Source organism: Balaenoptera physalus (assembly GCF_965194825.1).
Source record: "Balaenoptera physalus genome assembly, chromosome: 12".
Classification (NCBI taxonomy): Eukaryota; Metazoa; Chordata; class Mammalia; order Artiodactyla; family Balaenopteridae; genus Balaenoptera; species Balaenoptera physalus.
Window position 1 is genome coordinate 12,100,588 of NC_138897.1, and position 18,119 is coordinate 12,118,706.

General features: G+C 36.4%; 1 long non-coding RNA gene across 1 annotated transcript in view; it reads right to left on the reverse strand.

The window, feature by feature from the left end:
* The window catches only part of LOC309639117, a 352,791-nt gene that overhangs the window by 132,333 nt on the left and 202,339 nt on the right, over window positions 1–18,119 (reverse strand). The gene's annotated exons all lie outside the window — the stretch shown is intronic.

An 18,119-nucleotide genomic window follows, 5' to 3' on the forward strand; every position in this document is an offset into this window, starting at 1 on the left:
TAATGCTGGGACAATGCATTAACTATACAGAAAACAAGTTTAAAAAAAATCCTTATTTCTGGGCTTCCCTGGTGGTGCAGTGGTTAAGAATCCGCCTGCCAATACAGGGGACACGGGTTCCAGCCTTGGTCCGGGAAGATCCCACATGCCGCGGAGCAACTAAGCCTGTGCGCCACAACTACTGAGCCTGCGCTCTAGAGCCCATTAGCCACAACTACTGAGACCGTGAGCCACAACTACTGAAGCCTGTGCACATAGAGCCCGTGCTCTGCAACGAGAAGCCACCTCAATGAGAAGCCCGCGCACCGCAAGGAAGAGTAGCCTCCACTCACCGCAACTAGAGAAAGTCCACGCACAGCAACGAAGACCCAACGCAGCCAAAAATAAATAAATGAATAAATAAACAAATTTATTTAAAAAAATCCTTATTTCATATCATTAACACAAATCAATTCTGCATGAAACAACCCTACCTTTGCCAGGTGATCAAAGTGAACATCATGAGTGAACGTTCACGTGGATTTTTGATAGCATGGCCCCTTGATATGATGTGATGAGGATACGATGGCATTTTACCTCTGTGGTCTTCCTCCCCAAAACCCATAACCCCCGTCTAAATATGATACAAACCTTAGATAAACCCCAGTCGAATGACCTTCTATGAAACACCTGAGCAGTACTCCTCAAAATTGTCAAAGTCATCAAAAACAAGGAAAGTCTGATTAACTGTCAGAGCCCAGAGCAGCCTAAGAAGACATGGGGACCAAATTCAATTTGATATCCTGGAAGGGATCTGGGAAAGGAATCGCCATTATGGGAATGTTAATAAAATCCAAATAAAGTATGGGGTTTAGTTTATAGCAATGTATCAATATAGGCTTATTAATTGTGAGGAATGAACCACACTGATGTAATATCTTAACAATAGAGGAAATGGGGTGTGGAGCATCTGAGAGCTGTCTGCACTATCTTTACAACTTTCCTATGAATCTAAAACTATTCTAATACAAATAATTTTTGAAAGAAAAAAAATCAGCATCACACAAGACATGATGTTTTCCTTTTGTTATTATATTTTCATTGAATATATTAATTCCTACCTACTCTCACATCACAGTTTAATCCATCACTTTCTCAGGGAAGCTTTTCTGGCCTTGCATGATTTCTGCTTGTTCTATTATATGCTCTCATAGTACTGTCCCCTCTAGTGCCTTTTCAACTTTTTATTTATTTCAGTGATCAACTGATTAATATTTGATTTCTCCACTGGATGGTAAGCGCCATGAAATCAGTCATACTGTCTGCTTTTGATAACCATGAAAGCTTCAGAATATGACACAAAACTGGCTTATTAAATATTTGTGAATGAATATAAGAACCCAGAAAGGGGAATGAAGTGATCTTAAGAGCATAGGTTTTTCATCTTGTTAATTCAGACATCTAGCAGCCCATGAAGTTAGAGTACAACGAGCTACAGAAAGTTCATGCCTTTGCCAGATGAAGCAGGAAAGACACAATCTTTTTCACAGTTTCACAATTCACAATTTCTTTAACTTTGTAGTTAATAGATTATTGGTATAGTCACATTAATTGTCCTCAGACCAAAATGTTGGAGCCATAAGTTCCAGGTTTCAGTTTGCCACATGGTACATGGTTCCAGACATGGGAAATGATTACACAAATGAGAAACAGGTTTCTTTTATATTCTTGGATAGATATTCTTAATGGACAAGAACCTATAACCCATATTGTCATCGCAGAGCTATAAAGCCTCTAACCATAAGCAGTGAGGTCAATGCAGTGCTCATTACCTCCATAACATTTAAGGAACCACCGTCAGGAAACACAATATCTATATCGAGAATGCTTCACAGTAACATTCTAAAATTTTATAGGCTAATATTGAGTTAAATTTTTAAAAGTCAGCACTGGGTATAAAATAAGACTTTAAGAAAATCCTTTGTAGCATACCTTAGGATGTAAACACCTGGAAAAGTAAAAATGGCATGGTAATAAAAAATATATTTGCTCACGTAAGTTTCTCCTATAAGCATGTTCACAATTAAGTTATATTTGAAGTCATTCTGGTGATTTCCCTGGCCATTTATGGCTTTTAGTGTAATTCTGGAACATAAATATATCACCCCAGCAGTACCTGAACAAGCCTAAGAATTAGTACACACTTTTACTCTCTTACTCGGAAAGAATGGAACATAAACAGCTATAATTTTATAATTCATAGTAATTACACAACTCTAGAATGCCTTTAGATTTAATCAGGATTCATTTCCTCCAGGAATCCTTTCTTGGAAGCCAAGGAATTTACATGTTTAGAAATGATACATTGTGCTAGAAACAGGCACAGGGATGCCCTGCACCAGAAAGTTATTCCGGAAGTGAAAGGTTAAAGGTATGAGCCACTGACTGATGTATCCTTAATTTTCAAAACCCTGTTTTAAAGTTGGGCAGGCAGTTTTTGGTTTTGCTTTCTTCTAACATTCCTGGACTTCAAAATGAACTCAGCTTTTGGGGGGGCTAATGAATTTGGAACTGAATGATTTACCAGGCAAGCTTCAGTTCCTGAAGTGCCTGTGCATGCCTGCATGTGTGCAGAAGTATATGCATTTTCAGGGAAGACTTTGAGGATTTCTATTTGTGATAGTAGAAATCAGGTCAACTTTGCTTTCAAATATGCACATGTAATCTTTTGAATAGGCATTGTTATTTGAGCATCACTGATTCAGAAAACATCAACTGAATGTTACTGCAAAGTAAATCATATTGCTTTCTGTGTCCCATCAACCAGGAATGATTAGTTCTCTAGGTTCACAGACTCTTAGAAATATGATACAAATTCAAGGAGTAGGAATCTTCCTTTGAAATACAAGCATGATCAAAAGTCTATCTCTCCAGACAATACTTAGTTCAGTGGCGGGACTGTTAAACTTAAATCTAGATATGTCTGCAAGGCTGCTCCAGGTAATATTTTTGCTGCTTTGAAAAGAATTCCAATTAGCATTGATTTCCAATAACCTGAAAATCTATGACACCTCCCTACAGGCTCAAGTTGAGGGTGGCAAACCTTGGTTGGTTTTCCTGTACCTGGCTTCTTTTAGAAGCCTAGCAAAGCACATTTCCACAGGGTGGGAAGAAAGCCCAATGCACATTAAGCAAGTCATAAAGATAAGATTTACTGTTTCCAGAGGATTGGTAATTTTCTATGACCTGAAAATGGAAACCAAAATAACATTTGAGCATCCTGACTTGTTTGATAGTAACACTTGGGTAGTCTTTGATGGAACTGGGTCACTGCCCTTAAGGATTATGCTTTCTAAACTGGAGACAATATATTCAAAGAAGCTGCAGATCTATGTTTGTTTGATTTTTTTTTATTGTTTATTTGTTTGATTTTTGGGGGGGGCTTTCTTTCAGAGAAATTGAATCTGTGACAAATATAATTTTATTTCCTTCCCAGGCTTTCTAATCTAAATCCATACATTATAAACTGAGTTCTTCAAAGCTTAAAAATTGACAAGATTCTAAGAAAGTAAATGCATTTGGGAGAAAACATCTCTCTTAATACAGGTTTGGCCAAGATAGTAGCAATGAATCGCTAACACCCAAATGTAAGAGTTTTTGGACAGTGTGTGAGACCTACATTTATCTTCCTTGTAGACTGGAGGTGCTATTTAATAATCCCTTTGGCAGCTCAAAAAAGATCCATCCAAATAGGATCAAAAGAATTTCTTGCCCTTACATATATTTTATTTCCTTTCAACTATTTATTTGCCTTAAGAAAATGTCTTGTGTTTCATCAGTAAATGTGTTCTTGTCTGCCTTGCTCTAATAATACATTAACAATGAATTTATGACACATGGATAAGCTCTAATGACTTACCTGTTGTAGAAGACTTTGCCTTAAGTCATTTTATTTCAAAGGCTATAATATTTTGATACCAACTAGGGAAACAATGTTAAACTTTAAAAAAGAAAGATTTATAAAAATAAATTCACAAAATGTCTTCTTAATCCTGATCTAAACTGTACTATTATATCCTGTTCATTGAAATCCAGATTCATTTCTCCAACTTCCAACTAGAAATCTCCACAGAGATGCGATTTATTGTGTCCACATCAGAACTTTCGATTTCCAAACCCAAATCTGTTCTTCCAACGGCCACTGCCAACTCACCAAATGGAAACAGTATTCTCTCAGTTTCCAAATCCTGGAAGCTGTTCTTGAATTTTTTCTTACTCTGTCTCAAATCCAAATCATCATCAAGTTCTGTCAAGTCTATTTTCAAAATGTATTATGCCCACTTCTCTCCATTTCTACTGCTATGACCCAGGGTTCAAGGTACCATTATCCCTCCAAGGATTGCTGCAGTTGTCTCCTACTTAGCATCTGCTTCTATTCTTTAGAATTCTCCCTTACAGTCCATTAAATCTGCAGAAGCCAGGGTGGTCATTTAAAAATATAAATCAGATGTTTCCTCTCGCCTAAGTGAAATGTCAGCACTGTCTTCTCATTGTATTTGGAATAAAGTCTATAGTCCTTAATCTGGACCCTGACAATCTCTCAGAGGGTGTTTCCTACCACAATCGTCCTCTGCTCCGTTGTTCCAGGCACGCAGGCCACTCTGCTGCTCCTCAAACAGTGCAGCTTTGTTCTCACCTGAGGGTTTTTGCTATAGTTGTTCTGTTTGCCTGGAGCTCTCTCATCCCAAGATCTTCCCTGATGGCCACTCTACGCAATTCACTCCACATAAACAAGCCCCAACTCATTCCCTGTCCCCCTCAATCACAGCATTCTGTTATATTCTCCTCATTGCATTCATCTCTCTCTCTCTGAAATTATCTTGATGTGTTTATATGTTTAGTTGCTGTTTCCCTTCAGCCCCTGGAATGTAAGCTCCATTAGAACAGAATTTGTTTTTAAAGTCCACTATGAATACCATGTGCATAGCACAGTGTCTGGCATATATATTAAATATTAAAAACATATTTGTTAAACGATGAACTAATAAGATACCTCACCTTTAGTACCAAGAGCAGTGCTACACATAAGGGCCCTTAATTACTTTCAGAATTCACAAATCCATTGTGAGTAAATTCACAGTGACTTATGACAATTTTCAGTTAGCTTGAGGATGAACATTTTATCAGATACTCTTTCTCCTGCTTGAAAACACCAGTTTGAGTTTTTCAAAGTACCCTCCCTCAAAAAGAAAAAGAAAATGTAAATACCAAGTTATAATGCTTTTTAAGCATTATAACCTTGGGGGAAAATGGTTTTTATAAAACAAATCTAATAATACATACTGAGCTCTGTTTGTAAATAAGAACTTCAGGTACTTGATTTAATATCCATTTGGTTTCATGCCCATCTTTCTTTACTGTTGTTATTTTTATTTTGTGGAACATCTTTGTTGCCCTGCATGTGTTATTTATGCCTGGAAGCATGCAGAAAGCCCCTACTGGTGGCGAGAGGTGATAAGCTATTCCACAGCCAGGTGACTAGACATCTAAATATGGCCTCAATAAGTCAGAAGTAAAACAGAAATAAAACAGCTACACAAACAAGAGTTTTGTATTTTTACCACGCTAAAGAAATCAAAACACATTTTACTGCCTGAAAACATACCTCGTATGTAAAATCTTCTCGAATGCAATAGAGAAGATTTTGGTTTTTAATTTGATTTAAATATTACCAAACAGGCTCTTTAAAACAGAAGTCACCAATACATAATATAAGCCAGAAGTGTCACTGCTGTAGAAGATTATATCTTATTCTTTGTTTCAACCAAAGAGCCTACTAATTCAAGATCCACAGATAAAAGTTCACAAGTTCTTAAATGCATATTGGACACAGTCACATGCTTCAATGGATGAGATGTTGATAGCTGGGGAGATTTTGCAAGTATGGGACACAGGGTACATGGGAACTCTGCACCTTCCACTCGATTTTGCTGTGACTTTAAAACTGCTCTAAAAAAAATAGTCTATTAAAAAATCTTGCAGATGGGTTATGATTTGGGAGAAACACCTTATAGCATACTGGAAAAGATCACTGCTACATACATACACACATATAACATACACACACACACAGATATCCTTAATGATTATCTCCAATTTTCATGTGGTGAAATTGAGTCTCAGCAAGGACACTAAATTCTTACAGACAAACAGGAGTCAGGTTCCAAATTTCAATTGATTCCTACATGCCTACTCCTTTCTCTGCACCAGTTATTCTCGGGGTATTTGCCTCAATGTCATTTTTTCTTGTGTGTTACATTTGATGATTGTACTTAATTCTGTTTACTCGTCCTAGGTTAAACCAATAGATATCAACATTGCCTCTTACTTCAACTATTAAAAGAACAGAATTCTGGAAAAATATTTTGCTATATCCTTTTTTAAAATTATTGACAGAAGATACCAAAATTTTTATTTTCATAGGAAAATTTTGTTCATGTAGGCCTCTTCTAACATTTACTGGTCCCAGATCCCCAAGAACTACTGTCCAGTGTAACCTTTTCTTTTTTCTTTTTTCTTTAAAAAATAATATATTGACCTCATAATGATCCTTTTAGTTTGCCCATAGGAAGTATTGGAATTTAAACTGTTGGATAAAAAGTAGTTTGTCAGAGAACACTGATTCTAATATTATTTATGTTTGATGACAAACATATTTTCTTAGGATTTTCATAATTTATAAAGATACTAAGATAAAGTCCTAATGAAAAAGTTAATGGATAAAAATATTTCAGAAGAAAATACTATAAAATCTACTTGTATCATGAGAACAAAAGAATAAATCTTTACTTAAAGAAAATATGTTTAATATTTTAAACTCATTAAATTCATACCATACCTATTATAATCAGGCCAAGAAGGAAACTCATATGTTCCCACGAGTCGACTGATTTTCCTATGATATTTAAATGAATGGGTGGAGTATTATAGTCATAAATAAGATCAAAGTGTACTATTCATGTGCTGGGATTAAAGTTCTGCTGTTGCTGTGAAGTTAATCATCTTCACAATTATACAATCACATGAAGAACTTTGAGCATTTTTTTAGACGGAGAAGAAAAACCCCTAAGGCTCCTTATCTTCACACTTGCTAAAAGAATATCTGTGAAGAAAAGAAAAGTAGCTTTTTAACTACACATTCTTGGGGAACCCGTTGGACACCATGGGCATTTAAGAACCACGGTGAAAATGAAGAAATAAAAATATCCTGGATTGCAGATATAGGTTTTTTTTGAGGGTAAAATTACTAACAGAAGACAAGACCAAAGACAAGTAAAGGTTAGTTGGGATAAAGAGTCCCTACATTCCACAATATAGCAATCATCCATAGAATATGTATTTCTATTTTTTTGAAAAAAGAAAATGATGACCAAAAGGAAAAGATAATCCCTTGTTATTTCCTTACCTTATGAATGATAAAGGAAAAAAAATAAAGCATAAAGTTAACTTAAAAGATCATTTCCCATTCATAGTTAATTAATCCTCAGATAAGAAGAAGCTGCTTTCACATTCAGTCTATAAAGTAAATGTCCTGGTGATACCAAATTAAAAGGAGGTATATTGGATACTATGAATTATTCGCAGGATAGTCTCGAGAGCTGAAGAACACACTATTAATTCAGCTTTAATATTACAATCCAACTGCAATAAACAAGATCCTTTTTCTATAGAACTATGTGAGCAATAACCTATTTTTAAGAAAATAATTTTCTTGGATTTAAAATTATTTCAAAAATCAAGGATTAAACTGATAACTTCTATAAACATTAAAAAAAATAGCAAAAAAAAAAAAAAAAGAAAGAAAATTACCAATCTGCTTGAAGCATGTATTAAATTTTCTCTTCAATTCAATGCACATTTTTGGCCACAAAATGTAACAAACATGGCCCCTTATCAAGCCTATTTAAAGGTGGAGAATCTGAAGCTCTGAACAATTTAGCATGTCTACATAAAAACAGTATTTCTTGAAATTTTTCATTTCCAAGTGTTCATCTTTTAAAGAATATTCGCTTAATTAAAAATTTAAAAGTTGGGTAGGAAGAACAGTTAGATAAGTATTGGGAGTATTGATTCTGCTGCTGTTAAGTAATTATTTTTGGTCAGGTTTACTCTGGGCAGCTGAAGCCCAGGAGGCCAGATGAGAGTAGGGTGCTTATCTGCATGCAGCACCACGTCCCCAATTTACTTCACTCTTTGTATTGTTCTTGCCTCCCAGAGTCTGAGGTACCTCACTAGCTGATGTGCAACTGTAAGAGAAAGGAATAAGCAAAAAACTGAAGAAATATGTCATTGACAACAGGCTGAAGTAACCAGGAAGGGCCTAGATACAAAAGCTGCTTGCAAAGGTGACCCTCTGCTAAGCAGTGAAGGCATCTCTTACAGCCTAGAGCTGTGACACCTCCTTAATATCAGATGGAAGCATCCCTTCCAGCATGTGATGGGGGAAATTGCCCAGGACTTCAGAAGAGATCTGTGCTTCCAGAGCATTGCTAGTGGTGCTTTGCAAGAGCCAAGTGAGACCTAGCTGGTGGGTCTCTGTGATGACACCAACCTGTGTGCTTCCCACGCCAGTTATGCAAGGATCATCCCAAAGACCTTCAGCTACAGAAGGTGCTTAAGATCCCTCATGATAGGGAGGCTTCTACTATCAAAATAAAACAAAGTAAAACAGAAACTAAACGTCTTTTCCTCCTGCATCAGTAGGATTTTTGATGTTATTTATTCACAGGGTCAAAAGATAACCAAATACATTATGCCAAATAGGAAAATAGGAGACAGAGTCAGATATTATGACTTTCTCATTTAATTTATGTGTGGATTTTTAATATACATGTGGAGCCACAAAGCACTAATAATTGCAAGTCAGAATATTTCAGTGAACAATATTCCCTGCTTGCCTCAGCTGTACCTGATATGATAAAGGAGAAGCTGGTGCCTGATTCACTTAATATTAATTAAAAATCATGTGAACAGTATGCTAAATCTGTAACTGTAACATATATATTCAAACAAATGGTTTTGAAATACTGGGCACTGTGCTTAGTACAAGAGTATTGCTCTCAAGAGGTTAGTTTTTTTAGCATATATTAAGCATATAAATCAAGTTATATAAAATAGAGTAATATATTAAATGCCAAATGAAGTATACATATAGAGTATTCAGAAGTGAGAGCTACTTTCTGGGAAAAAACAGAAACGAAATTTGTTTTTACAAAGAAATAAAGTACAAAAAGGATTGAAACTAAAGCATAGGTGAAAGAATTAGAAAGATGTATTCAAGATAAAGTGTTCTTGCAATTCTTAATAGACAGGCCAGCTCATCTTAGGGAATAATCAAACATTGTTTAATGGAAGGTTTATGCTCTTAACATAATGGAACATTGGTTAAAGGGGAAGTTGATGAAATGATACTTAGTATGGTCTAAAAGCAGTTTAAAGGAGTTTAATTTTATTTGCATAGTTGTTATTTATATCCCTCTTATTTATTACAGAAAATGAAGTTCTTAAAGTTCATGAGGGATGTTCTACACAGTAGATTGTGGGGACAGAGACTCTGGAGCCAAAAATGCTGTTAAGATAAAATTAATTTTATCCTTGCCAGAGTTCTAGGTAAGGTGCTCAATCACAACAGTTACCATGGGAAGAATAAAGGATGAATCGAAGAAATTTTACCAAGGGAAAACTGACTGGATTGGAAGACTGGCTAGAAATGAGAAACGAAAGAGAAAAATGAGCCAGTGATGGTGCTGAAGTGTCAAGCGTGTATGATGATCTGTGGGAAGACAGTTCTATTGGCAGATGGGAAGTCATCCGGAAAGCCAGCTTAAAAAGGAACGTGCTGAATTATATTTGAGATATGCTTGGCTTGAAAGAACAATGGAAAACCCAAAGGGATCATAGCACGATATTATCTCCAAGTTGCAACGGACTTTAACACTTATAAGGCTCTATCCTCACCTGAGGCTTCAATTCCTTTCAACATCACTCCTAACAAATTGTCATTCAACTCATGTTTGACATCCTTTAATGACAGTAAAATTCCCTATTTTGCTATCAATTTAATGTACTTTTGCAAATCCAATTTTTATAAATGTCCTTCTTATAGTGATTCAAGAATGTGCCTCCTTAAAATGCTAAGCTATGGTGCTAGCTGTTCCCTGTGGAAACAAAAAATAAATTTAATCCTTCTTTCACAAAATGCCCCTCAATAATTGCAGGCACTTTTTATGTCCCATTGAACTTTCTCTTCTCTAGGTTAAACATCATTTGATGTGCTTTTAGTCCTTTAACTGTGTCTTTCTTTAAAGTGTAGTGTGTAGAACTAAACTAAGATTTCAGAGAAAGAACAGAGTTAAGCTTAAAAAAAAAATTAGACCTGATCATTATGAAGACTCCTGAAGCACAAGGAAAGACTGCTCAAGGGGGAAAACCAAACACCAGCAAGCAGAGCAGAGGGCAGGAGATTAAACCTTAGTAAATGACACACAAGAAGTAAATAAAAGAGAACAAACAATCTGGGCAAAAGGCGGATTAGGTGGGCACAAAGAAAGCCAGGGCAGGGCAGAACCAGCAAAACTAGAGAATTTTGTGATGACTGGAGTGTTAAAAATATATATATAAAATGTTACAGAGAAACTGATGTTTAAAAAAACAGCTGAGCAAAGATCATTGGGTCGTTTATCAATTAACCTATGAGTGGTAGGTTTTAGGAGAGCTGTGCTCCAGGAAGCCACATAGCAGAACTTTAAATTGTTAGAGTGTGGAAAAATTTTGACAGTAAAAGAATGAGAAAAAGAATGTAACTACTAGAATAATCCTGTTCATACTTCAAGATCCAGAACAAGAGGTACTTCTTCAGAGAAATCTTCCCTAAGACCCTACCCCATAGTCAACTAGTACCCCTTATTTGTGCTTCTAGAATTCCTGAAAAATGACCTGTTATAGCATTGATTGTCATTCTGCACACATTCTTCTCCTTCCCTGTCCCCACCAAATTATAAATTGTTCAGTGACAGGAACTTGTCCTTAACTATCTCATGCTCTCGGCATTCAGTCTAATGCCAGACACATAGCAAATAGTTAATAAATATGTGTAGAATCAGAAAATGATCTCTGATGCAGTAAGTTCAAGGGAAGTTTCAGTGGACACTCTAGGCACTCTGCCCAGTTTTGCTCAGATCTCATGTCCTGTTCCTTTGTGAACTTTCCCCATTTTCCATGTGTTTTGCTTCCAAATTCCTCAATCTGAAACCACTTTTGAAGACTGTTTTAGGGTTAATGGATCCACTGTGCTTATGCTTGGAGAACGGGAGTGCCTAGGACTCTCCCTTGCCCACCCCCACTCCGGGAGATCCTTAACAAGTGAAAGACAGGTACAACACCAAGAAAGACCTCAGCCATGATCTGGAAGGAACAGCTCTTAGGCATCCTTACACATCTGAGTTTCCTTGAGGAATTAGGCAAGGGCTATCAACTGTGGGACTCTGCCTAAAGTCACATGCATGCTTGGCCACTATCCCTCCCCTGCCTTTTTTCCCCAACTCTTTATCAATTCATTTGTACTATAAATACCTTCTTAATAACTCACTTGTACATCAATCCTTGTCCCATATCTGCCTCTGTCAAACCTGACATAAGATAGAACTCCTTTAAGATAGGTGATAACCAGTTATCTGGTTTTTTTGTTTGTTAGCTTTTGGTTTTTTGTGGGTTGTTTTTTGCTAAACCAGTTATCACCTATCTTAAAAGGAGTTCAATCTTATGTTGGGTTTACCAGAGGTGGGCGTGTATCTGCAAAAGATGAAAACTCTAATTTGAAAAGATACATGCACCCTGATGTTCATAGCAGCAGTATTTATAATATGGGAGCAGTATTTACTACATGGGAGAAAATATTTGCAAATGATGCAACTGACAAGGGATTAATTTCCAAAATATACAAACAGCTCATACAGCTCAATATCAAAAAAACAAACAGCTCAATCAAAAAATGGGCAGAAGATCTAAATAGACATTTCTCCAAAGAAGACATACAGATGGCCAATAGGCATATGAAAAGATGCTCAACATCACTAATTATTAGAGAAATGCAAACCCAAACTACAATGAGGTACCACCTCACACTGGTCAGAATGGCCATCATCAAAAAGTGTACAGATAATAAATGCTGAAGAGGGTGTGGAGAAAAGGGAACCTTCCTACACTGTTGGTGGGAATGTAAATGGTGCAGCCACTATGGAGAACAGTATGGAGGTTCCTTAAAAAAAGTAAATATAGAGCTACCATATGACCCAGCAATCCCACTTCTGAGCATATATCTGGAAAAGATGAAAACTCTAATTCAAAGAGATATGTGCACTTAAATGTTCATAGCAGCGCTATTGACAATAGCCAAGTCATGGAAGCAACCTAAATGTCCATTGACAGAAGAATGGATAAAGAAGATGGAACATCACTCAGCCATAAAAAAGAATGAAGTAATGACATTTGAGTAAAAACACTTGGACAGACAAAGGGGAAAGGTGGGGGGGAGGGATAAGTTAGGAGGTTGGGATTAACATACACACACTACTATATATAAAATAGAGAAGAAAAAAGACACTGTATAGCAGGGGGAACTATATTCAGTATCTTGTAATAACCTATAATGGAAAATAATCTGAAAATATATATATACATCAATACATAACTGAATCACTTTGCTGTACACCTAAAACTAACACAATATTATAAATCAACTATACTTCAATTAAAAAAAAGATAGGTGATAACTATCTTATTTAAAAGTAGAGAAGGTGGGCCCATCCAGGAAAATGTTTAAATTAAATATGCTACTGTATAAACTTTGCAGCACAGAGAATTGAAGTAACAGCTGATTATAAGGTTAAACCTCAGGAAAAAAAGGCTTGCCACTGAATATCCCAAGCCTAGATCTGGGAAAAAAGGAAAAAGGAAATTGTTTATTACTAGGAATATATGCTGTCATTGTTTAGGAATTCTGAAGAATGTGAGGTATTTAGGATGAAAAATAAATTTCAGTTATATAAATACAGACATGTGTACAGATATAGACGTTGATGTGCTCATGGATTTGAATATATGAATAAGGTATTAGTAGACACACTTATGTACTATAAAATATTCTAAAAATATTCCTTTGAGTTTCAAATTCAGGCCAGTTGAGGAGTCTCTAAATCCTGCACTAAGTACCAAGGAACAATGTGATACATATCATGTGCTGAAGATCAAGGAGAGAAATAGTGTTAAATACCCTCTAGTACCCGCTTTAATAAATACTCCAAAGTCACTGTATGAATATCTTCATCAGGTCCATGCTATGTGCTGTGGATATCACAACAAATGAGATCTAGGCTTGTACCGCATTGTTAGCATATAGAGCAACAGTGAAGATTCATTCAAGTGCATGATATCACAAGAAAAAAATTGTCTTATGAGATATCAACAGTAAATTAACACACAATGAATTAATTGCAAGTAAAAATTTGCAATTTCATGGTAAAGTGAGAGAATGATTTCAAAACCTGCTGAGTTGACTGAACCCTGTTTGAATATATCACACATTTAAAGAATGTTTCAATCAGAATGGGAGTAGTCAGCTGTAAAATTATCAAAAATGAGATTGAAAAGGTCAATTCGGGCTGGACCATGGGAACGCTGTGCAGAGAAAGACTTTTACCCTCAGACTTTGACATTCTAGAGTCTTTGGCGTGATCATTTACCCCTCATGTGCAATATGCTTACTCTGGTGTCACAAACACTTAATTCGTCTGCCTTTGCTCTGATCTCCAGATGACCAGGCATGCATTTCTTGAGTTATCTCCCCCAGAATGGCTACTGTGAGTATTCTATTCTACGTGATAGTTATAGGCACCATTTTATATTAAAAATCAAAGTTGTCATTTTACTCTAGGCCAGGGGTCCCTGACCCCCGGACCATGAACCGCTACTGGTCCATGGCCTGTTAGGAACTGGCACAGCAGGAGGTGAGCGGCGGGCGAGCAAGCGAACGAAACTTCATCTGTATTTACAGCCGCTCCCCATCGCTCGCATTACCACCTGAGCTCCACCTTCTGTCAGATCAGCAGTGGCATTAGAATCTCACAGGAGCACAAACCCTACTGTGAACTGCACATGTGAGGGATCTAGGTTGCGTGCTCCTTATGAGAATCTAATGCCTGATGATCTGAGGTGGAGCTGAGGCAGTGATGTTAGTGCTGGGGAGCAGCTGCAAACACAGAGTATCTTTAGCAGAGAGGTCTGACTGCACAGAGACCATAATAAATCAATTACTTGCAGACTCATATCAAAACCCTATCAGTGAGTGGCAAGTGACAATTAAGCTGCATCTTACAGAGTGGACTGGACATAAGCAACACACTTCGGCTGTCACTGTCTCCCATCACCCCCAGATGGGATAGTTGCAGGAAAACAAGCTCAGGGCTCCCACTGATTCTGCATTATGGTGAGTTGTATAATTATTTCATTATATATTACAACATAATAATAATAGAAATAAAGTACACAATAAATGTAATGCTCTTGAATCATCCCGAAATCATACTTCCCCTCCCCCAATCCATGCAAAAATTGTCTTCCACGAAACTGGTTCCTGGTGCCAAAAATGTTGGGGACTGCTGTTCTAGGCAATTGAATAAAAACGATCACATTCTAGGTGCTATGGTTTTCTTTCTAGGTGTTAATAAAATTTCACCAAGTAATGCTAGCCTGTGACTTTCTCTGGGTGACAGCCAGTCAATGCCCCTCACCTAGCAACAACAGTGCCCTCTGCTAATGGGAAATATCCTTCCAGCATGCCATTTTCCCCTCCTCCTTTCATCAGCCTCAATACTGAACACCTATCAAATATAAATCTTGAAAACTATAATCAGAACTGATTACTCACTTTTCCCTAAAACACTCTCAGCATCAATTAAATCATTCCTCATATTCTGGTTTGCCTCAGTTCACAGAATTTCTAAGATCCTGGGCCAACCATCATCACCGCAATTGCTGTCCCTGTATCAATCTGTATACCCTCAAAATTGGTGGCATCTCCTATATCTCTATGAGCTCCCTAAACCCTTCCAGGGTGTCCTCTGGAATGTATCATTTCTCATCAGCCAATTCCTTAAACCTTCAAATTCTGCTTTGAACATTCTCCTCATTTTCTTGTTCTTCCTTGAAATGCAGATACTGTCCTGAGGATGCACCACCTCTGTAGCACATGAAAATGAGGGGCGTTTTTTCTCATATTCCTCCAGGAAAGGAGGTGATATCCTCTCTGACCCACCTTGCTGCTTCTAGAATCATTTGCACTTTCTCCTCTCTCAAAAACATCAGCTTCTCTGAAGCTCATGGCTCCACACTAGACTCCTCTGACCCTTTATGCCTGCAGTCTATCAAGCTCTCAGGGACTCCTAATACACTCCTGATTTCCTTCAGATTTACCACCTGGATCACTGTCTTCCCCTCCACTAACACCAAAATTATTTCAAACTCCATGAAACTCCATGAAGATGACCTTCCTCAGAATTTGGATTCTCATTTCTTTCACTCCCTGATTTCTATTTAGTCTACCCTCTACCAGCTATCCACTACTGTGGTCACAATAACACAGACTTGTCATTGGCAATCATTGCATCATCTTTAAAATGTTTATTTCAAACATTCCAATATGAGCACTACCTATTCTCTTTCAAGTTTACTTACTTTAGTAACCACACTACAAAAGTATTCAATCCCGCCTTGATCTCTATCCACTGAATCTGCTTTTTACTCTCCACTACTCCTTGAATTCTTACTTCCATCCTAGCCCAGCTTAGAGTTCATTGTCTTTCATGAGAAGTTTTCACTTTTATCCAACCTCAGTTCCTTTGTCCCTCTCTATTTTTGTCATTCCCTTGGAAAAACCCTAATTATGGTTAACCCCAAATTTCCACCTACTTTGTGCCTGCACCCAGTGAGTTAAATATAGCTAGAGAATTACACAGATACAATCTTTCTGATAGCTTTCATTTGCTGTCTCTATTTCTCTGTTTCTTTTTATCACAAATATAATATGGTCCCTCAGCACTTCACATAAATCCTAGCATATTTGTATACTCCAGTTTCTACTAATACAGTCTTTAGTAACACAATTTCTACTCCAATAAAGCACTTAATTATATATCCTTCTTCTCAAACTTCAAACAATTCTACCTATTCAAGCTAAAACATCAGCTAAAGCTGATAATCTTGCTTCTCAATTCACTGAATACTGACACTATCCACAGTGATATATCTCTGTTTCCCACCCCCCAATCTCCATCACCTGTCACTCTTCTGCATACTCCAATGATTTCCATCATGTCAAATCTAGTTGGTACTGTCTCTGATTTGACCTACTATATCACACCCCCATTCTTAAAACACCTCTCTCAACTGCCATGCCATTCACTAGGGGGTGTTGTTCTCACCTCATTGTCTGATCCCTCTCATTTTCTTTTGACATCTGTTCTTTCACCTTTACACGTGAGGTGAGAGTACCATTAGGTCACAACCTTTGGGACTCTCTAACAATATTATCTCCTATCATATTCATTCAGTTCCATGACTTTAAATAACATCTTCACACTAATAACTCACAAATATATACCTCCAACCATGAACTTTCTCCTGTATGTCCATGTCTGTTTGATATCTCCAAATGAACATCTAATTGCTATATCAAATCCAAAATACTATGCCATTGTTTAGACTAAAATAGTATTTGGGTGTCTACATTTTTATAAGAGTTAACTATTATTCACAATTGAATATTACAGTGTGTTATTCTACAGTTATTTTTGTAGAAAGCTTTTCTATTCTCTGAATTTTTTCTTTAATTATAAAATATAACATATATACAGAAAATTACACAAAACAATGAATATCACAAACAATCATTTGTGTGACCAACACTTAGGATGCAAGAGAACACTGAGACAATGGCCTATGTGATCCATTTCTGTTACTAATCCTTTACTCCTTCTCCAGGGTAAGTACTATCTGGCTGTTACAGTAATAAATTCCTTATTTTCTAAATATTTTACCACCAAATTATGCATCTCTAAAAACTATAGTTTTACCTGTATTTTAGAACGTTATATAAGTGAAATCATGCAAAATATATATTTTGGGGTCTGGCCTCCTTTGCTCAGAGCTATGCTGGTGAGATATATTGATTATTTTTGTGTGCAGCATTTTAGTAATTTTTAATATGCAGTTGAACAATTTCTCTAATTTTTCTTTTTTCAGAGAATCTCATCCATTTTGGGCCTCTCATGAGTTTATATAAAAAGATACAAATGAGTCACTTATAGAAATTCTTTCTGTATTATATTTATCATAATTTCAATCCCTTTTTCCATCTTTATTTCTGAAACTTTCATTCAGATACTGCATTTATAATTTACTGATCATTTTGTTATTTTTCTGAGAGATTTACTCAAACTTATCTTCTAACATTTTAATCTTTCTCAGTTGATACTGTCACAGTGTTAATCAGAATCATTCTTTTGTTTATGAACTTTTGTACATAGATTCCTTTATTGTTTCATAAACATAATATATTCACTTATCATTTTGAAGCTATAACAATTCTTATATATTTATTTATGATTTGCTCTCTTTTCATTATCTATGACCCTTATGAATTAGGTTTTGTTATTCATTTCCTTTATCTGTCTTTCATGTCCAAGATCTTCCTTAAATGTCTGACCTTTCCTCTTTCTGATCTACACAATTCATGATGACTCAGATTCACCCTTTCAGGGAGCTACCATCAGTTTTATATTCTGGAGACAGGAGTAGTAGTTATCTCACTAGGCTTAGTAAGGAAAAGAATTATGGTTATCTCTATTTCACATATAAATGTTTAACCAACACTTTTAAGTACTATCTCATATGTATCCCACTTTAAAAGAGATTTTTAGTTTTATTTTCTGGCATATATTGGCCTACTCTCTGACTTCTCATGGCTGAGAAGTTTCAGGTTTCAACAATCTGTTAATTCAGTTACTACTTGACTCCCACGCTTTTCA